We start from the raw sequence: 22,484 nt of genomic DNA, 5'->3' as shown, positions 1-22,484 counted from the left end.
GAATAAGAATAAGAATAAGAATAAGAATATATGCAGTGTGCAGATGTGTGGAAACTGAACAATGGAACTTGGTTGATGTAACACATATACATTATTTTCTTATACTGGAACACATATTCATTATTCATTATTGAAAATCCTTCCATTAGATGTTGGCCATATTTGTTGACTATATTTGAAAAAAAACAACGAAAACGATGTTTTCTATTTGGCATTTTTTGCATTGACCTAGGTAACTTACTGTAAAGTCAGTGTTAAATCCGTGTTGTTGCAATCAAGCTTCCAGCCACTAGGCGGCAGCACTGAGTACAAAGATGCGAGCAGCACTTCAGAAACAATCCTGCTGGACGTGACTTTAATTCACCTGGACATTAGCTGAGTAAATTCTGTTTGTTTGTTTTTTTTTTTTTTTTTTTTAGGTTTCACCAGCCTGATATTGACATTTTTTCTTCCTCAAGGCCTCTGACCTGGCTTATGGTAAGTTTGTATCCTCATTCCTCCACAGTCTTCATTAAGTAGCTAATGTTATCTGAACTAGGACTAAATGGGTGGTAACCTAGGCAACAGGAGCCATTTTATCTATTATAAAATCGTGTTTTCTTCCTGCCTTTTATAGTAACATTAATTCAATAAAGGTTATATAAAGGGATATTACTGAAAAACGCAACGTAATTATATAGTGGTCTTCATTATTAACTTCATATGATAACTTTTATTGGTTGAGAGGAGTCCATGTTGACTTCTCACTCGTTTTTTTAATTGAACAATTAATAAATTAATATTTTTGTCGACTTCTCACCGCTCACTCCAAAGTTTTCAATAAAATGCGTCACAGTTAGCTTACGGATTTGTCCACTTGCTTTTTACTGCACTTCAGTATCAGTAACTTATTGATTGAAAATCTTGAACATCTTAAGTGGTTTATGAGATATCTTGTTGAAACTTCTTGTTGAACTGGACGTTGATGCTATTTCGCGTCTTATGGTTAGGCCTAATAATAATTTTAAGCTTCCCCATGATTGCACTGTACTTACTGTGCTATTTGATAATTCAATAAAGGTTCTGATGCTGTTAATAATAAATTATTATTAATAACTAACAATTTTAATGATGGATTAGTTGTCATCAAGTTCATCAAGTGAGAATCAGAATATCTTCTGGTTCAAGCTGTTCATTTAGAGGATTTCCTGCTTTTCTCTGTTTTGTGAATTTAATATCGTGTTTTGACATAACAAGCATTAGCTTGAGCTCAGGGAAAATGTGATTGGTATTATTCAGTATTTTCTGAAAGTTTTGAAACTAAACAGTTAGAGCTGCAATGATTAGTTGATTAATCGATTAGTTTCCAACTATTAAATTAATCGCCAACTATTTTGATAGTTTATAAATCATTTGGAGTCATTTTTTAAGAGGAAAATGCTCTGGTTCCAGCTTCTGAAATGCTAATATTTTCTGGTTTCATTAGTCCTCTGTCACAGAATGTCCTCAAAAGACATTTGAGGATGTCACCATGAGCTGTGGGAAACAGTGGTTGTTATTTTATGGACCTAACAACTAATTGATTAATCGAGAAAATAATCAAAAGCTAAATCAATAATGAAAATAATCAGTAGTTGCAATGCTAGTCTGTTGCTGTAATGATTAGTTTAGCAGACCATTGGTGCCTACCCAAATCCAGTGGCAAATTCACAGGACAGCTTCATACACTTCATATAAAATTAGATTTCTGACTCTATGAGCAGCATGGAGAGAAGCCAGCCACTAGAGGTTGCACTAGCAGAGACACAGATACATAGATCAATAAAGAGAGAAAGACAGACGAATCAATGGAGAAACAGCAAAAAAGAGATGGTGAGATAGCATGCGGCTCAGCTCAGCAAGAGAGAGTGACAGAGTTAAGAGATAGTAAGAGTGAGCATTGTACCAGCTGACAACCTGAGAGAGAGAGAGAGAGAGAGAGAGAGAGAGAGAGAGAGAGAGAGAGAGAGAGCATCTCAGCTCACTAGAGAGGGAGAGAGGGAGAGAGAGTGGAGCAGCACTCAACCACGTTGCCTGTCCTCATATTTCCCACTGCAGCTGCGTGAGGCAGAGTGAGCAGCGGAGAGGAGAGAGCACATCTGAGTCTCGTGGAAACAGCAGGACCACGTACCACTTGGCCGAGAGATCGATGCAATTACTCCGAGCTGCACAGGAAGGGGTGAGCGGCACGTAGGACGTCCGTGTACTGCCACAGAGACAGAGAGAGAGAGAGAGAGAGAAAGCAGCCAAAGGGACAGAGAGAGTGAAGAGAGCGGGGAGAAGAAGATTATCCAAGGCCAATTTGAAAGCTTTCAGCTGGTCACTCTGAGCAGGTGAGTTAACTTGTGCTTCTGTGGGAAAAGGGGATGGATGTCGTGCATGTGCATCCTGCTTGTGACAAGTGTGTGTGTGTAAGTTTTGTATCTTCACTCCTGCACAGTTGTATATTTATTTGCCTGTGTTTTTTTTGTGGCGTGTGTCACATTTTTAGTTTAGCGCATCACTTACAGGAGAGTGTGCATTTATAGTCATCTAGCCAGGTGATTAACTGGAGAACTGTATCAATCAAGCCGTTATCATGCTGAGCAGAGCGGAGCACAACAATAGCTGCCTAACAACCCCCTCTTGCCAGTTTTTTGTGTGTTTATGTGTGTGTGCTCGTGTAGTTTATGTACATCTGTGTATGTTTGGAGAATATATTTTTTCGTAGCAGGTGAAATGTGCTTGAATTGCCGGCCACTTGACACATTTTAATAGAGTCATTAAAAAGCTTGCCTTGAGAAAATTGATTGAAGTAGCTGATGCCGTTGCATAGCAATTTTCCACAACTGTCATGTGAAGGATATTTTGTCCAAAGCTGTTAATATATTATTCAGAAACATAACTCATTGTGTCAGTTAAAGAATGTCCTTCTCGACATGTTACTGATGAGTTTGGATCATCGTTTAGGGAATTGGTTTGACACAGCAATTCAAATCATTTAACAGGAAAGAAATGATCTGTCACTCAATTTTGCACATCATTTTATATATCTCAGATTTCCAACTAAAATATGATGATACTATGGTGCTTTCAAACTTGTTCAGCTCTGTGTCATCTTAAATCATAGTTGTCATAGTTCTCAAAGTTGTCCCAATCTAATGGAGCTACATATGTATGGCTGAATGGCAAAACTGTGAATTTCAGCTCTGATTGACTGGTTTTATCTGCCAAATTCCTGAAGTACATTTTGGCATTTGTTAGACAGTTGTTAAAAAGCTTGAGGACCGCTGCTTATAAAGACAAGTGTAATTAACAGCTTTCCTGCACAGATAATTCAGTGCGTTTCAGCTGTACTGACTCACTATGAAATATGGTGACATTTAGAAAGTCGGACTATATGTGCACCATTTCTGCCTGTAATCACACTGTGACTTGTTCTACCAAATTCGGAAATACCACACCATGCTCGATACATCCCGTCATCTACATATATGTGTCTCCATTTCTCTTTAAGTCCCTGTTCCTCTCCCTTTCCCATAACTCCCCACCTGCTTCCCTCTTTCCCTCCCATGTCATCCTGTGAAGGTTATTGCCATATATCGAGTTGCTTTAATTTGTCAAAGTCAGCCAGACATATTGTCCATGGTCACAGCAGGGGGAAACAGGTAGGGGGGGAAGCAGTGTGAGGTATTGACATGATATGGAAAATGGTGATGTACTGGACCTGAGAGGAGTGACAGACTGACAGAAAAAGGCAGAAACAGAGAAAATGAGAAATGCAAGCAGAAAGAGTACCAGCAGTTCCTTGTAAACAAAGAAGCCGAGTATTTCTGAGACAATTTTTTCATGCCTGTGTGTGTGTGTGTGTGTGTGTGTGTGTGTCGGCTGTGAGCGGAGAGGTATGAGGTTATCAGTCTTTGGATTCATCAATATCGCACAGAGCTTGACTTTTCCTCTCTCCCATGTGGGTCCTGTGTCATTAAGCTGAGAAACCGAATCTGAGAGATCGCTTTCTCTCTCCGTCTCTCTTTCTCCTCCTGGATACGATGGACTCTCTCTGTCTCTCTGCCTTTGCCTTTACCTCTCACTTGCTCCTTATGTGTTTTTTAGTCACTTTCTGTCTCTCTTTGTCACACACATGCATATTCAAAGACACGCACACAAAAGGAAGAGACATCCCTACGAGTGTAACTGCATTTGTAGAAAGTGCTGCTCATAAAACATGTATCATTTATATAGAATGACTGTGTGGAATTCACATGATTGAAATCCAGATTAAATACAGATGATTATACTGTGGCTCTAATATTAAATTTTACTGTCCGTCATGTTGAAGAAAGAGATGCTGCCTTTTTAAGAAAACTGTGTCTGCATTTGAAAGATTGTTCTGGGACCTGCATTACAATTTAACTGTATAGGTAAGATTTATGGATGTGATAATGGTGACATCTTACTGTCTCTGCGTTGTGCACAGTTTCCTGTTCGCATTTGTCGAGTGTCAGTCTAGATAAGTGCCTGTCTTTAGTGGTTAGATTGCAAATGCAACTGTTTCTATAAATTGCTTATGGGGCAGGTGGTATTTGTTAAATTTTTTTTCACGTTCCCACTGTGTCAGGATTATCTTCACTATTTTCCTTCCTCTGTTTCCAACTCATTCACATTTATCTGAGTGCCAATGGGCAGCTGAACAAGATTGCAATCGTCTGTGTGGTAATTAATAATTTACATAATACTTCATTCCGGGGGAATTTTATTTTCCTCTGTGCCACTGTTAATTGTGTTAGCTAAGCTACCGTCATTACTTATCGTTAGGAAGACAGTTAAATGTGGACATATCCAGCTCTCATTAGCGACTGAATCATCCATCAGATACAGCACAGATTTAAACACAGGAGCCGAGAAGAAACTGCAGTAGGACGACTGAAATCTTTCACTGTTTGTTCCGCTTTCAGTTGTAATTCAAACACTCGGATCATCACCCAAGCACAGTTTGCTAATTACATTAGTACTGTTATGGTTCAGATACAGGCAAATAGGATTTGTACTGTTATTTTGATGTGAAAACAATTATCATAATTGTCGAGTATGTACATTATTCATTTTAACTTGTACTGTTATACATGACACACACACTTAGTGCAGTATTTAAATTCCTTAGATAAAATATGGAAACAGAGCATTTTTCTGTCCTTCCACCCCTGGTTCATGTTTTCGAGAAGCACCTCAATGACCTCCTGCGGCATCATCTCAGTCTGTGTGATGAATCCTGAGTAGACTGCTCTGATTTATGTTTGCAAGGCTGAGGAGCCAGACACGAGCATTTGTCTGAACAAATTCAACTGAGAACTGTTTGGTTCTTTCTTGCTTTTTGTATTGCTGTCATCCCCTTTTTGTATTCCTGCCATTCCTCTCTCAGTTGTTTCCCAATCTCCCAATGGGATTACTCTTTCACTAACTGGTACACAAATACACTGTAATGTTAGTTTACCCAATAGCATTTTCACATTGACGTACATTTTTTTTCTTTGGTTTAAATTCAGGGATTTATTAGATTTGCTTAAATCTGCAATAACTGAGTTTTTGGCCACTTGGGGGAAACTGTGAATACAGAAATCGCATATTATCACATATTATCACCTTGTTATTGAACTTGGCAAACAGTTGCCTTTTAACACATAGCAGGTACAAAGCAAAATTAGAGTTCATTTAGAGTTGTGTTTGTGTAAATCCAATATTCTCTCTCCTTTAACTAGGGCTTTTTTTTTGGACTACACAAATGTTCTGAAGAAAATATCTGGCTCTTCAGCTGATAAATACCCTGCTGTGTTCAGCAATTAGTTGTTAAATTTGTCTGTCTTTCATTTGGTGCTGAGCAGGTGAGCGGAGAAAGTGTGGGCCGGAAAACCAAAACAAGGTGAAAGATGCTAAAACGCTCTGTGGAGCTGAAGGGAACTGCAGGGTTGGATGAGAACTCTGTGGATTTTGTCACCACAAGCGACCAAATATAAAAATATTGATTAAAGTCGCTTTAAGACTGTGGCAGGCTATTTCATGGTAATTCTTGAGAAATGGTATGTGTTTTGTGCATTTTTACTAACACTGAGGCTATATCAGTAAGCCCTAAAAATCCCACAGACAATACCAGGCAGTGAACAACGTGGCTCTTCACTGTTGATCTTTCAACCACAAAGCACTTTATTAACAGAAGAAAGATGAATGTGCCAATTATGCTTATCTTATCAAGACACTTGTCTGTCTGATTGCCTTGGGTCTCTCACAGCGCAGTGTATGTGTGAGCGTCTCTCTGTTGTCTACTAAAAAATAACAGATGAATAATAGAAATTGCATTGTGACACAAGGGCTGATGGAACAGCAACTTTGCAGTATTCGCTGATTGGGAATGCCTGATCTGGCATGATGCTGTAAATTTCACATACGCAGCCTCCCATCGGTGTAGAGTGACAGTGCTGAGAGCGGGAAAAACTGGAATCAATGGCAGGATGTCCAAGACCGTAGCTCTCTGCTTTACTCTGGACCACTGATGAAGGGCGTTTGTACTATCAAACTGTTTTGATGCTGTCTGATTTAACCACTCAATTGATCGTGCTATAAAAGTGGTCGGAAGTGCTTAAAAAAGATGTGTACTGTGTACCAAGAATGATTTACAGAAGCAGGACAGCAGCTGGGATTGGTTTTTAAGCCTGTTGGGAGCTTTGTTTTACTGTGTGTTAACAGTGAGTGAAGGGAGGGAGAATGACAGAGCTGATAGGATCATAAAATGCAGGGAGAAATGTTTCTTCTCCTTTCCATTCTGTAGCTGTAACGCAGATTTCCTATGTGGGGTGACATAGTTGAACTGATCTAAACCTTTGATTTATATCATATCATAGAGCACTGTGGAGACATATTCACCTTGGTCTTTATTTCAATCTGTGAAATCGCAGACATCTAAATTGCTTCTTTTGCCACTTTGTTTCGAACAGAATCTAAAGGGTTCAGAGTTCAACCAAGTGTTCTTGTTGGGTAAGTATCCCCATTTCCAGGATCCATGACGTGTGGTGTTGCATTAAGAAGTATCTCCTGCAGCCAGCATGTGCTATATGTTTTTTTTTTTACAAGTGCCTGCGTAATAAATCTTGTGGGGATATGCTTGAGATGTTTTATTTTTATCCCCCATCTTCCAGTCCTCCCCAGCGTTTAGAGAGGCTGGCCAAGCCGTGTTAATGATCCTCATTAGCCAAGGAGCTTGAATCCAAACTGGAATTCTTCCACTTCAACTACTACTTAACATTTGGTGTTCTTCTACCCTTCTTTACTCACTCTCCTGTTATCTTACTTTCTTTCTGCATATCCGCCTTCTTTTGCAATCTCCAACATTTTTTCTTCCTCTTCATCTCCGTCTTTCTCTCTCTCATCCTCTCCTGCCTCCTGAATGTCTGCAATGGGAAATAGTGTATAAAGGTCTTCCATCTCTTTCAACCTCTTCTTCAGATGTATTTTTTCAAGATATTTACTGCACAGCGCAAGTCCCTGGGTGCTGGTGTGTGCTTGTGTTTGAACTGGTGCATGTCTGCGTGATCATGTATGTACGCGCTTGCTGCGGGTATGTCCTGTGAGAAAAAGGAAGTGTTCCAGATGACCTCTGATTCTAGTGTCTTTTTCCTCCCCAACTGTGAAGTAAAATGCTTAAAGTTCAGGCGTGAGCCCCCTCCAGGCCACGCGTGAAGGATGTTCAGATATACAAACATGTCGGCTCAAGAGACACCTTTAGCTGAAGGGTAAATATGCTCTGGCTCTGTTTATACAACAACTGCTGCAGAAGCGAGAGGCAGACGTTGTTTGATACCTGGTTGACTGGGGATTATCTGAAGCTGTACAGTCCAAACTGCTACACTGCATCATTTTGATACTTATCTAAATGTTCTGTCTTTATGTAACCTTTATTTAGGAAGAGAAGTCACACTGCACACTGAGAAAAAAAAATGTCCCCCAGAATGTGCCCTGAATACATGAATTATCCTGGAGTACAGGTTCGCTGTGTTCTGTTAAAATGTGTCTTATTTGCATTTTTGGAGAAGTTTCTAATTGCAAAGTCTCTGATGGGAGCAAGAGGTTAAAGAATTACAATTCTGCAGCTGTTTTTTCTTTTTTTGGGGGGGGTGGGGGGGTCAACTAATAAAGTATTTTTGGTGATAAAGATAGTAAAACTTAAATACAGATAGGAGCAGCTTCCAGATACAGTAGATTCTCTTCCTCTGTACACCTCTTCTCCTTCTCCTTCCTTCTTCTTTCCTCTTAGTAAAAGACAAACGGCAGACAAGGGTGAAATAATAGTTTATTACCTCAGAAACCACATGATCTGATAGGACTATTAATCAGTGTAGAATTTCTGATATTAACATGAAATAAATATATATATATACTTTTAAATGAGAGGGTTTACTGCACTCTGTCTCATCTCCTCCTAATTAACCTATCAAAGTGGCAACCTAAAAAGCTGGCAAAACGTACTAATAAACTGTCAATCTCAGTGTATATGTTTTTAAGCTAAGCGGACAGAAATGTATAAGAATATCTGCCAAATTTAACATGAAAAACATCAACTCAGTCACAACTCTTGTCAAACAAAGTAAAAATAAGTCTTCATAAGCAACTTGCAAATCAGCTGCAGTGTTTTCTGATCATTAAAATATGTGGCATTTAAAAATTAACTTTTAAAGCTTGAAAACGAGAAGGTGCATCTCAAGGGATTTGGAAAAAAAAGCTGTTAACAGTTGAGTGTTCAAGTTCATTCTTGACCTTGGTAATAAGGTTTCACAAAAAAAACTTAGCTTTGGTAAAAGCTGTAAGTGGACCTTCAGTTAAGATCTCTTTTGTCAAACTGTGCTAATAGTGTTTTACACAGTCAACAATAAGTCCTTCTCAGTGCATGGGCATAATAGTTTTTCATGTCTGGAGTTTATCAATTCAAAATTTTGACTATTTTTTTGCATTCAAGTCTCAAGTCATGTTGTTAGGGACTCAGTTCTCAAGTAAGTCTAGCAGTCAAGATCAAGTCAAGCCTCAAATCCAATTTTTATCACTTAAATCTGACTCGTAGAGCTCTGCTGTGAACTACCAGGTTTGTAACACAAACTAGTTCAGCCTCTGCACTGTGCATTTGCTAGTTTTTTGATATTGGGGTTGATACTTTATGTTGATTTTTCAAACTTTTATCCTCTCTTGAATTGTTGCAAACACTGAATGAGTTATGGTTTGAGGAAAAAAAACATACTATATTATAATATAATACTGATAGTTGAGTTTTTTTTTTTTTTTTTACCAGCTTCAGGCCTACCTGACTCCAGTGAATAATATGCAAGTGCTGACACAGCTGTCAGTACTCTGCACTACTATGTCATCCCACTGGCTCTAAGGGCTTTTGGCAGGACTTGGGGTCCATTCAGCAAATTATACTTTTCATGCACACATAATACACACAGTATTAAAAGTTATAGTACACAGGCACTTTTATCCAATACATCCATTATCTAGATTATCATAATCTCACCTGAAATGCTGTTCTATTTGAACTTTTACCCCCACAGCAGTGTCCCAGTGTGTGTTGGCCCATTTCCACCACTCTTGACAGCACAACTGCATTGCAGTTCAGTATTCCAGTATCTTTATGGTCATAAAAAGGGATATCTCTCTATACCTCCATCTCACTCCAGGAAAGGGACTAATTTGTCTTTATAAAAACTATTTTTAAATGAGACATGGCTACCACAAACCAATCAAGCTGGCACCTTCACTCACTAGTTAATTGCACATCTGATTAAGAACTAAGACAGCTATTTGTCTCTGAACTTTCCATCTGTCTGCCATTAACCAAAATGGTGTCATAAACTTAACTTAATATGTCCTAACTCATACAAAAAGCCATTCTCGTTCCTAGCACACACTGAGCAATTATAACTGCTCCAGTTGTCCCATTTGCATCGTTCCATAGAATATGTATTCTGATAGATTAGATTTTGTGTTAAAGCTCTTATGGGTTGGTTTGCACCAGATTTACCTTATAAGTGGCTCGACAGAGTAAACCAGATTTTTGCTTAATACCATACAAAATGGATACCGATATATGAATCAATATCTGCGTTGTTACAATGAAGCAGTCTGACCTCAATGTATATAAACCCTTGTCCAAAAGGTTATGGCGATGTCTACTGGTCACACGCTCACCTCTGTCATCATTAGGTTACGGCATACCCCAAGGGGATCTGCACTGTTAACATTAGACATGACCTTAAAACCAACCAACATGAAGCAAGCATTTTTTCTAAAAGGGTTGTACACTCACGTCATGCAAAGGCCAAATCAGAGAAAGAACAGTCAAATTACCTAGGATTAATAGAGGTTGAGCTTGTCATGTAAACACTGTACAATCCATTACACAATCAGTAACAATTATACAAATGTCCAAATACAAAAATACAAAAGAAAAATACAGCTATCTTGTATTTTTGGAGGGAAAGCATGTTGTTCAGCTGGTCCTTTCGCTAAAGGTTTTAGAACACAAACCAGACAGCTTTATACCTCTACAGAAGCAAAGTTAAAAACAGTCAGGACCCTAAATGGACACTTCTACAAACTGTTACACCTTCTTACAAACAGATATGGTCATAGATGATCTCACAGAGAGAGTCAATGACTTCAAACAAGGACATCATACAAATTTAGCTCATCTAGGTGTCTCATGATCCACACAGTTTCTAAGACAATAGGCTTAAGGCAAAGATGTCTCTAGCTAACCTCAGGGGTCAGCAAAACAAGTTCAAGAATTCAACTAGCCTAGGAGTAGGGTTTCTTATACCACAGTGTCACAGTGACATTACTATCACATCACGAGAACAAACTTTGACCCCTTAGTTTGAAAACATTTCTAACATATGAAATATATACAAGAAATACATCAAATAATAACCACTGTGTGTATGATAGAGGTTCTCTCTGCAATTTGGTGCAGATGCGAGTAGTGATAGATTTATTGAACACATTTTGGCAAGCTAGGTTTTGCAGGTAAAAAGAATTCAGTGAAGAGCAAGTTTCAACTTCAACATCAGTTTCACTAGTAGTAACAGCATACCATTAGCACAGTGACAAACCCAGCTTTGCATTCACATTGTACAAACAACATCAATCATAAGATTCATTCTGTAACAACATGTGAAGTTTGGAAACAGTGGAAACACTGTGGAGCACAATGTCGAACACAACACCACCACCAACAACACAGGAACATCCATCATTTCATACGTCTATTAATACTCACACCCTCCAGGACACTATTTCATTGATAACTCAAAAATGATTGCCCCAATTGATTAATTGTGATTTTGTAACAAATCAATGAGCTCAGTTTGAACTTCAAAGCATTAATCTGCTACGTTCCATCGACAGGTGCCTTACTGTCACAATTATATGGACTTAAATAGAGAGAAATAAGCATGTCTGTCTTGATTAATGACATGTAGTGCCAGTGTGTTTTGGACTATACAGGTTGCCTGATCAGCCTCATTAGTTTTGCATTGTCACACAATTACTAATTTTCAACTCTAAACTTTGATTTTAATTTTTTTCTTGCATAGTTTCCCTCGGGAACTGAAACAGAAACAGAAACAAACGTTTTATAAATGTATGATTGATAATAATAATAATTTAGAAGATGTAATGGCCAGTGGTTTCCAAAAAAGTTTAGTCTTCAGACAACAAAAGACGATTGATTCCAGGCTCCTACGCACTGTTGTTTTTTCAGCAACAAGATCAGAGTTCAGACTCTACAATGTGGAATCTACAATTTTCCATGACACCAATCAATGTGGTATCTTAGTTCTTACACAAAAACATGTTCAGTATTCTGTTTGTTGTTTTGTTGCAGCCCAAAACCTAGATGATATTACCAATACATACCCGTACAGACTTTTTATTGATCTCTTCCAATCAATATCCCTCCCTTTGGAGGGAGATGAGACATTTTTCAACCTACTTTCATAGGACTTTACTGCAGGCATCAGAGCTACCATTTGAAAGCCAATGACGTGCCCTGAAGGCTATGAAACTGTTAAAGCATGATACATTATTTGGATTCAGTATTCTTTCCATTGCACACTGTTTGACCATGATTTGTCATCAGATTTGTGACTCTGAGGATACATCAAACATGATCATTGGGTAGCTTTGCAAAGCTCAGCAGATGCTTCTGTTGCATCAGTGTTTGAAGTCTATAAATTAAATGCTTTATGTTTTCTCTTGACTGTTTTAATGATGAGATTTTGAAGGAGGAGCTACAAAACATTACAAAACATCATCAACAGGACTAAGCTAATGACCTCCAGGCTTTAGCTCTATACTAAACACACAGACATGACAGTGGTATTGATTTTCTCATCATATTCTCAGCAAGAAAGCAAATAAGTGCATTTCCCAAAATATGGAACTATTCCTTTAAGCTTTTCAGAGAAAAAAAACATCTAAACATGTTGTTGAGCAGATTCTACTGGAACGCAAGCCAAGTTTGAAGTAGGATAGGTCTTAGGCTGTTGACTTGGAGCACTTTTTCATGGATTGATGTCTCTTCGAATGTGGACAGTGTTCATTTTTTTTCTTACTATCTAAAAAATAGAAATAGAAATCATTGAAAACTGAGCCAACATTCTCACTGCTCCCCAGTGGAGTAAGTTGAGTGTTTTGGAAGCTGGATGAAATTTGTGATAAAGAGACTCCTGTAGCCTGGTGAAGCAGTTTCTCTTGTGCAGCTGCTTTGAGTTGTTATCTGCAACTTTTCAGCCACATATGTCTGCATTTAGCTTACATTAATAAGCATGGCAAAGGTTAATGCAGTTACATTGTAGACAAACAGATAAGTTCAACCCATTTTCACAGAATAATAATACTAGGCCAAATTAATAACATTTTTGAGGTTTTTAAATTATAGTTTAAAAACTTAATATTATTATTATAATATTAAAGGAACTACTATTCACACCTAGCTGCACTAATTTAACAACTATATTCTCTAAACAACATTTTCAGTGTTATTTTGTGCAAGACAAATACAGACTTATTGTAAACGTTAAGCTAAATAAGTTCAAAACTGCAAAAGAGAGACTAAGGTAGAATAAAATGAAAGAAAAGAAGCAAGAGGTAACACATAATCTCCCGAGTTCATCTTGATAATAATACAGACGTATTAGAGCACAGTTCAGCAAGCTAGACATGTTAATTAACTGTTTTCTGTGGCACTAATCCAGACATCATGCAGCATTAATCAGTACACCGCCTTCTAGGTCACAGGTATTCATGGGATTTGTAGTACTGTGTTCACAAAAACAATTAATATGTGTATGACGGCTGTCAAATACCTGTATCTGCATAGCTGAGCACCGTACCACCACAATGCTGAGGTAGTTTTTCTGTTACCTCTACACCTCTGGAACAATTAAATTGTTGTACTCTTAATTATGGTGGTGGTATTAGAGCACTAACTGTTGGAAACCGAATGACTTCCTGACAGCTACTGGGTCACAAGGCAGCAAGTACTGCTGTGCCGCTGATTAAATTCACCCAATAATTAAGCAGACATCATTGATTCCCTGCAGAGAAATGGAGAAATGGAGAGAGTGTATGAGAGAGACTCGCTCTCTGTCCCTGCGCTTCCTGTAACCCCTGCAGCGGTGGGCCAGTCAGATATGTGTAATTTGGGAAATGAGCAGAAGTCAATTCCACTTAAACAGACAGTGGTGGTTGGACACATCGATGTTCCATGCATTGTTGACTCCCTTCATTTTCTTCCTCCCTGGCTTCCTCTATGTAATTGACAGAGCGATCGAAGGGAATGAGAATGTGTGTCCTAGATTATGATTGTTTGCGTGAGTGTAATGTGGTGTGTAAGACTCTAAAACTGAACAATCACGTACTCCTCAAACACTTTAGGACAGTTATGTATATGTGTGACTCCCATTTTTAGAATTAGCCAATCAGGAATTTTACAAGCAGGGCATAAAATTAGGTTTATTCTACAGAATCAATGAGTATCAATTACGAGTATCAAGTGCGTATTAATAAAGTAAGGTCAGGGGTGAGTTAATAAATGTAGTGTTGGAATTAGTTCTTGTGAGCTTAGCAATGCGAATTATGCTTGTGTGGGTGCCTGTCTGTCTCCGCCAGTCTTGTTTCTCTCACATCTGTGTGGGCAGGTACAGTACACACCGCACAATACAGGCACACACAAGCACACACAAACACACACACCATATAGCAGAAATAGCAGGAAGCTGATTCACTTATGATACCAGCGCCTATGTTATTTAGGTACTCTAGTTATCCTGACACTGCTGGCTATCAGATCTACCACAGCTAGCAAATGTGTCAGCTCACTGAGAGCTATTGTATAATCAATAGCAGGAAAATTAATACATGCTGTGGCTTGCCCCAGTTATAACATTAAATCTAGAATTACTGTCATGCTGGTCCTCAAACTGTAAAATACTTTAAAAGTCTTTTATAAAATGAATTCTTTGATAAAAAGTCGAAAGTACATGAATAGGCACAGAAACATAAGAGAAGAAGTTATTTAGGACTCCAAAGGTGCATTTTGTTAAGAATCATCCACTCACCAAGCTTGAAATTCTGTAGTGTGCGTCACTGACGACGAGCAGCAGCCAAAGATTACAAAATGTTCACAAAACATTGAGCTGTTTAAATCAGTTCACTTTCTGGGTCAGTTCTGGATAAATTCAGCAACTCTGTTCCCAGCTGCCACAGCAAAGTGTTTTGAATGTGCCACAGCTCTAATTTGCGCCTCTGACTTGTTTCCTCTTTATAGCAGCTGAGGCTCATGGGTATTGTGGCGCCACCATGCCAAATTGACAGAAAAAACATGAACAACATGAAAGTTTGAAATAATTGAAATGCATGGCTATAACATAAAGCTATAGTATTACAGGTTTATGTTATTCATCCAGGAAAATCCCATTTATATGTTGAGACATGACATTGAGGATTTCATTAAGTTAACATTTTGAAAAGTGGGAACTAGTTCCAGCTCAGAGAATATATTTTTTAGATTTTAGTGTATTACCAAAAACACCCTGAGATAGACTATCTTGGCCTCTGCATATATTGCTGCAGTGCACCACCATGTAAACTTAACAGCAGGCAGTGTTGCTATGTAACTTTTAAACTTCTGTCCATTTTTATTGTTTTTTTATTGTTTAAATAGGAACGCTTACAGCTGAGCAAGGATGAACTTTTGGTCAGAGAGGTAGTCCCTGTTACTATATGTGCATCATTTTTAACTTATTAATTATCAGTAGAGGAAATCTAAGTCAGTTAGTGCTAAATATCATAGTGACAGATGATGTTAAAGCATTTGTAGTGTTTTAAAATGCTAAATTACATCTTTCAAAGTTAACAAACTTGCACTGACAGCAGGCATCCTTATGAAGCATCCAAATGTGGCATATAGTATCCACAGCTGTCCAGCTTTCCTCAGTTGTCTTTTAAGTGCATCATTATGTTATACTTGTAGAATAATAATCAATGCCATTATGTCAATTTATTTAATTTTTTTTACATTATTATTCTACAGACGTGGCTGAAAATATTGGTACCCTTCCACCTTTAAAAAAAAAAAAAATTCTCTGTATTAAGTTGAAACTGACAGAAGTATATAGTATCCATCACTCTTTATTTCACACTGAATATAACTGAAACTTTGCTTAAACTTAACATATTGTTTAATACAATAAAACAAATGAAAATAGCATGGCCAAAAATATTAACCCTTAACTCAATATTTTGTAGCACAGCCTTTGGAGGCAATAACTGCAGTCAAGCACTTTCTGTAACTCTGAATAAGTTTACTACACTGCTCCACTGGTAGTTCGGCCCACTCGACTTGAGCAAACTGCTCCAGTTCTCTCAGGTTTGATGGGTGCCATCTCTCAACTGCAAGTTTCAGCTTCTTCCACAGATGTTCAGTGGGATTCAGATCAGGACTCATAGCAGGCCACTTCAGAATGGTCCAACGTTTTCTTCTCATCCACTCTTGGGTGCTTTTTGATGTGTGTTTGGGGTCATAATACTGCTGGAAAACCCATGACCTATGACTAAGACACAGATTCCTCACACTGGGCTGTATGTTTTACTCCAAAATGCCTTGATAGTCAAGGCACCCACTGCCTGAGGCAGCAAAGCAACATCAAAACATCGCTGAGCCTCCTCCATGTTTCACGGTAGGCATGGTGTTCTTTTCTTTGAAGGTTTCATTTTTTTCCTCTGTAAACATAGGGTTGGTGTGATTTACTAAAAAGCTCTAATTTTGTTTCACCTGTCCAAAGCACATTCTCCCAGAAGGACTGTGGCTTATCAACATGCATTTTGGCAAAGTCCAGTCTTCCTTTTTTGTGTCTTTCTCTTAGAAGTGGGGTCTTCCTGGGTTTTCTACCATGGAGCCCATTTCTATTCAGACAGCGATGGATGGTGCGACTTGAAACTTTTGCACCTTGAACTTGAAGGTGCAAAAACAGCTTGGATCTGTATTGAACTTTTCCTTGGTTCTTTCTTTACCATTTAAGCAATCCTTTCATTCAATCTTGGGCCAGTTTTCCTCTTGCGACCACGTCCAGAGATGTTGGCTACAGTTCCATGGGCCTTGAACTTCTTAATGATATTGGCAACAGTGATCACAGGAACATCAAGATCTTTGGAGATAGTCTTATAACCTTTACATTGACCATGCTTGGCTACTACCTTTTCTAATGTCTTCAGACCACTCTCTAGTTTTCCTTCTGTTTTCCATGTTCAATGTGATGCACACAGTGGCACAGCAGAGAGTAATTTTCTCCTTTTAAACTGGCTGCATGAGTGATTATAAGACTGAAAACACCTGTGATACTAATTAAAACACAATAGTCTGCTTAAAGTATCACTACAAATCAATTTCTTCTACAACTTCTAAAGGGAACCAATAATTTTGTCCAGGCTATTTTAGATTGTCTTTGTGGAATAAGCATGACTTCAGTTATTTTCACAACTTTTTTGTTTTGTTCCACTGCAAACCAAACATAGGCATGCACTGATAATAAAATATATTTTAATTTCAACACTGTTCAGGGTGAATGGTGCATTATTTTAATAAAATGCACGTCTGTACTTGTATAATCAATGCTATTGTGTAAAACATTTTTAAAAGAAAGGGAGGTTATCATGGTCAGAGGGGAAAAGTTGTGTTTGAAACACATTTCAAATACATTGTTTTTTATACTGCAAGTATAGCGTATCCATTCTTGTAGGAGACGTGACACCTCAGCTCATTCAGCTAACAATTCCATTTTCTAAGAGTTGCAATCTGATCACATACTGTACATACAAATGTTTTTTTTGGAATAATGAGCCTGACTTCTCTTGAAAAGGAGGCTAAGGCTGGATGGAAATGAGTTCCTCTTTCATAAATAGATTTAGGTTTTGAAGATCTTTTTCTCACTCTCGTGGTAGCTGTGAGCGATAACAATGTCTGGTATCACACGTTGAGCTCATGTTTAATTTTGTTGGAATTTGCTGCAAAAGGTCTTCAGAGTGCAGTTTCAACCTTGAGGATTACAACTGACATACGCCTTCTATGGAGGATTAAAACAAACTCGATACCCATCAAATAACAAAAAGACCTTCCCAAACATGTCATGGAAGCTCCCCAGAATGTTGGCAAGACTAAATCATTTTGACCGTAACATACACTGAATACTATATATGCCGAATAAAGAATAATTGGAAAGGCTTGAAACACTTTTCTAGTTAGTCTTAACCTTTATCCAGTCATGCTCAACTTTTCAACATTTTAAATTTTTTACCTCCTATTCCCTCTACTGTGAAACTAAAATTTGAGCAACAATTTCACATTCACATTGCAGTCACAATACATCTAACGTATAAAAAATCCATCTATAAAAAAATACAATAATGAGTAATGATAGAGCTGCTGCTGTACTGAAAAGAACCATCTATCTAAGTATAACATATGCTGAGGCTTTAGTATCACAGTATCACTCTGAAACGTTTCCATTCCTCATCAGGGTGGATGAGGCTTCCAGCAACTGAACTAGATGATGCAACAGACACTAATATACATTTAAATGCAACCTGCCATGTAGGAGAAAATGGATGAATAATGCAATAAAAAACATTTTAGCACAAAAAATTGCAATAATTTATTGCTGTGCTGGAAGGAAGACACAGAAGAGATTTCTGTCAAAACCAAATATGAGGTGCATGGTCTTTGGGGCATTTCAGCCATATACATAATAATTGAAACTCCATATTTACATATGTTTGTATATGGATCTGTATCTTTTTCAGTAAATAGACAGAAATCTTTGTTGTTTATGAGTGCCGGTTTCTATTTCAACTGTTTAAGTAATTTGAGATATTTGTACTTTACTTGAGTATTCCAATTTTATTCTACCTTTACTTTACATATCATCACCTGATAAAATATGGGATAATTTATCAGACTTTTCCTCTCCTAATACTTCTTCAGATACTTCAACTAAGGCTATCAATACCAATGCAGCTACCTCACTTTATAGAACTCATTGGAATAAACAAGACACAATGATGCACCATTTTTATGCTAAAAATTGCATCAATGGACGGCCAAGACGGAAAGAATTTAACTGATTGCAGAAACAGTGAATTTTGTGATGACATGGACAAAGAAACTGTATTCAACCTGCATTTGACATGTCTGACTGTTTCTCCAGTGTGGTATTGCTGCTTTTATATAAACAAAAGCTCTGAATACTTCTTGTATTTGTGATTTGAAAATATAATACAGTAACACATAAAAAGGAGGGAAAAAACCAAATGCAAACAAACAAACAAACAAAAAAGCAGATGTACCTTTTTAATGCCATTCATTTTCTTGTGTTGAAACTACACATGTACCCATTAGGAGATGAAGTATGTTTCAATGATTTATTTTGCTTAGATAGGATCAACTGTAGTGTACTGTATGTGAACAAATTCTCCCAGTGCCTTTCTTATAAAGGCTATTCATTGGTTGGGTGGATTTTAGGGGCACTCTTTTGTGTGAGCATTATGTTTTTTTTTTTTTTTAACAAGACCAAAAGAGTCTGGCAATGTTAATATTTCTCATTACGCAAGACTTTCCACCCAGAGAGAGCAAACACAATGAACTGTTCTTTTCTCATTCTCTCTGTCTGTCTGTCTGTCCCTCACACTTCCTCCCATTTTCTCTCTCTTTCTTGTTCTTTGTCGTACTTTGCAGTCAGTTTTCAAAGCTTTTTATTCCGCGGGCCAAAATTGGCAAAGAACATTTTTCTAATCAAGCTTGTTGGAGACAGATCAGAACAACTCATTGAAAAAATAATTCACTGGCTTGTTACAATTTGGATGAAAAGCATACATATTATTTGAGGGTAATTTTATTAATTACAGTTTAAGATTTCATAATATTTTTTATTCTTTTGAGACAATTCAATCAATTTTTGTCATTGCCTTCCAAAAACAATCATAGAGTGTTTTCTGATCTGTTGCCCTTGTGGTTAATGTTTGGTTTAGTTTAGGCAATTGTAAGTACTAACTAAGGTTAGGAAAAGATCATGGTTAAAAGAAAACTAGATTGTTTGGTTGGTAGGGTTAGGGATGCGAAAAGCAGCTTCAAGTATTAAAGTCAGATTCTTTTTATTCTTTGTATCCCTGACATCCACCTCAACCTCCTTCCTAAGAGCTTTTGCAGCGCTTCTCATTGACAAAAGTCCTTATCTACACAGCAGACAGAGGTCAATTGTTAGAAAATGTAAAAATAGGTTGTTTTAAAATCGAATGACCGTGTAGGTGGCATTTGGATGTGATGTATACTGAATTATAAATGATAATCCAAAATGATATTTCTTGAATATAGCATATTTAAGGCCTTAAAAAGGCAGTTTTCCTTTTGCTATAAAAGTAATTTTTGGTGGTATTACAGTCATTTTCACCCACTTCTTTCAAATTGCCAGTTGATTTTGTTAATATCTTTCAGAGAGTGAAAAGAGATCATTACTTTCCACGTCTTTTTACTGCTCTGTCAGTCAGTAAAAACATTTACATTTACCCATTTACCCTTAAACTCTTGTAGGTAAGATAAAAAGTAGTGGAGCTCTGACAAAAAATTATTCAGCACAGGAAAATGTACACAGTTGATGTTCAAAGATAGATGTCATGTTTTATAAATGGCATCACTGTCTATCTTCCCCTGTGAACTACGGGGTACTTTTGATTTCTGATCTTGTGATTGATATGAAGTTAAGACTGTATGATCATGTAATTTCACCAGCCCTCACTGCTCTGGTTCAGTCCGCTGCAGGATGCAGTCTTTCAAAATGACTTTCATTGGCATATATCAGCTGACATCAGCGCTCATTTTATGTTTGTATTAAATGAAACCTTTGTAGAGGATTTTTATCGCACCAAAAATAGACAAAACACAATCAGAATCTTTTCATTTTCTTAACTTTAACTTTCAGATGGTTCATGAGGTAATGGCTAGTGGTATCAGTCAAAGCTCGTCCACACTTATCCCACATGACAAATGCACTCAACAATGAGAACACTAGATTTGTTTTGCCTGCACAGCGATACATTGGCTTTTCTGTTTGTTTCCTTATGCACTAAGAGAAAATAGCGTAGTAACCAGAGATAAGTCATTGTGTCAAAAGAGAGAGCTGTGTTCTGCGATAAGGCAGAGAACCATCACAGACAACAAGCTCTGCCATTTTTTCCTCCTTTCTGCCTCATCTCCATCCATCCAAAGTTTGAGACACTTTTGAATGTGGACTCTTTTGAGTTGTTAATTCGAATTGGAGCGAGGGATTCACAAAAAAAAAAAAATGCTGTCATTGTAAGTTGACTACAAAAGCATTGCATGGTGGGAGAGAGAAATATTCCATCTCAAACAATGAGACAAGGTGGTTAATTACCCAGTTCATTTCTAATTAGCGACATAAGCGGTGCAGGGAATGTAGCAGAATAGGGAGGCTTGCTGTTGTTAGCTGGATGAGTTCTGTGTTTTGCCGTGTGTTGCAACTGAGATAGGCCCCGTGCCTGGAAACAGCGGTGGTTTTGCATCCAGCAGTACCATCCATGGTCACTCAGAGGGAAGCAATGCCAGAAAAAAAAGCTGAATAAATAGGTATTTGGCACAGCAAAGTACTATTCTTAGGGAGGGATGAACAGAAGGCCAAAGGGAACCAAAAACATGAGCGTGGTCATTACCTGCTGGATACATATGAGTAAAATGAAAACCTGAATTCCTGAAGGTAAAGCAAACCTTTAAATCTGCTGTAACTGTCACACTGGTGTCTGAGTGAGTATTTTACTGTATATTTTTGTAGAACATTTAATTTCAAGTCTTTAGATCCACAAATATCACATTTCTTATATTATCAAGGCATGTCATGCTGGATTACCTCCCAAATTTCCCAACGTGGACCAGATATTCCATTTCTTCAGAGCCTGGCTTTACCGTCGTCATCCAAACTACTCCTGTTGGCTGCCACAGGCATGTGTGAGATGAGAGCATGGAAGCGGGAAGCCATGAAACAAATTGGATAAATGTTATTTCTGGAGGAACGTTTTAAATGGGATGCAGGAATCTTATTGAGCCAGCCATGCTTGAAATTGGGTGAAATCACACATTAACAGAACATGGAAGATTCTGCATTCACCTTTTGTTAACTCTGGCGCTCCTGCCATTGTCTCCCATGCAGTTCTTTGCATATTAGACCTATTTTTAGTGGGTTTTGATTATACATTATATGCACATGTTGGTAACACGTGCACACATATAGCACAGTAGGTGTGAATATGCATAAATGGATGAACAGTGTGTTTTCCCCTCCATCTTTTGCCCTCCACTCTACTTCAATCCAAACTAATTCAAAGGTCACTGATTTTGCCCAAACTGACTGTAATTTTCAATATATCCACACACAGGTGCAATCAGGGAGTGTTGAAACCCACTGGGGTGTAGACACCATGGCTATGTGGAGACAATAAATTGAAATCTACGAGGCTAGAAGGTTTGTGTGAGTATGTGCAGCCTGTGTGTTTTCAGGTTGCACAACCTCTCTCCTGCAAATCCTCTGTCAGGGAGTATTGTGTTTGACTTCGTCTTTAGAGGCACTTTAGCTGCATTTGATTTGCTTCGGCTGATGCAACAGACTCAAGCGGAGCGCTCTAAAAGAGATCATCCATTCGAATGATTTTGAAAGCTTACTTAAACTTTCAGAGCTTACTTAAACTTAAACCCTCAGCGTTCATAATGAGAGTTTAGACAGTTAGATTTTGAACAAGAGGTCAGATAGTACACTTTAACAAAACTTAGGTATTGGATTGTAAATGTTTCTTGCATTTCTATTTGCATCATACTCAGACAATTAAAA

At 37.9% G+C, this 22,484-nt stretch overlaps 1 protein-coding gene across 7 annotated transcripts in view; it reads left to right on the top strand.

The window, feature by feature from the left end:
* Window positions 1-216: 216 nt before the first annotated feature.
* The window catches only part of tnr (tenascin R (restrictin, janusin)), a 188,904-nt gene continuing 166,636 nt past the window's right edge, over window positions 217-22,484 (top strand). For 4 of the 7 annotated variants that reach the window (XM_044368349.1, XM_044368351.1, XM_044368352.1 and 1 more), the window contains exons 1-2: window positions 217-477; window positions 2,077-2,351. The gene's annotated coding sequence lies outside the window, so the exon portion shown is untranslated. Of the gene's footprint in view, window positions 478-2,076; window positions 2,352-6,983; window positions 7,024-22,484 lie in introns of those variants that run through there. The other 3 variants (XM_044368350.1, XM_044368353.1, XM_044368354.1) reach the window with 3 other exon arrangements.

Source organism: Thunnus albacares, chromosome 12 (assembly GCF_914725855.1).
Source record: "Thunnus albacares chromosome 12, fThuAlb1.1, whole genome shotgun sequence".
Classification (NCBI taxonomy): Eukaryota; Metazoa; Chordata; class Actinopteri; order Scombriformes; family Scombridae; genus Thunnus; species Thunnus albacares.
The sequence above is the reverse complement of the archived record's forward strand: the minus strand, read 5'-3'. Positions and strand labels throughout refer to the sequence as shown.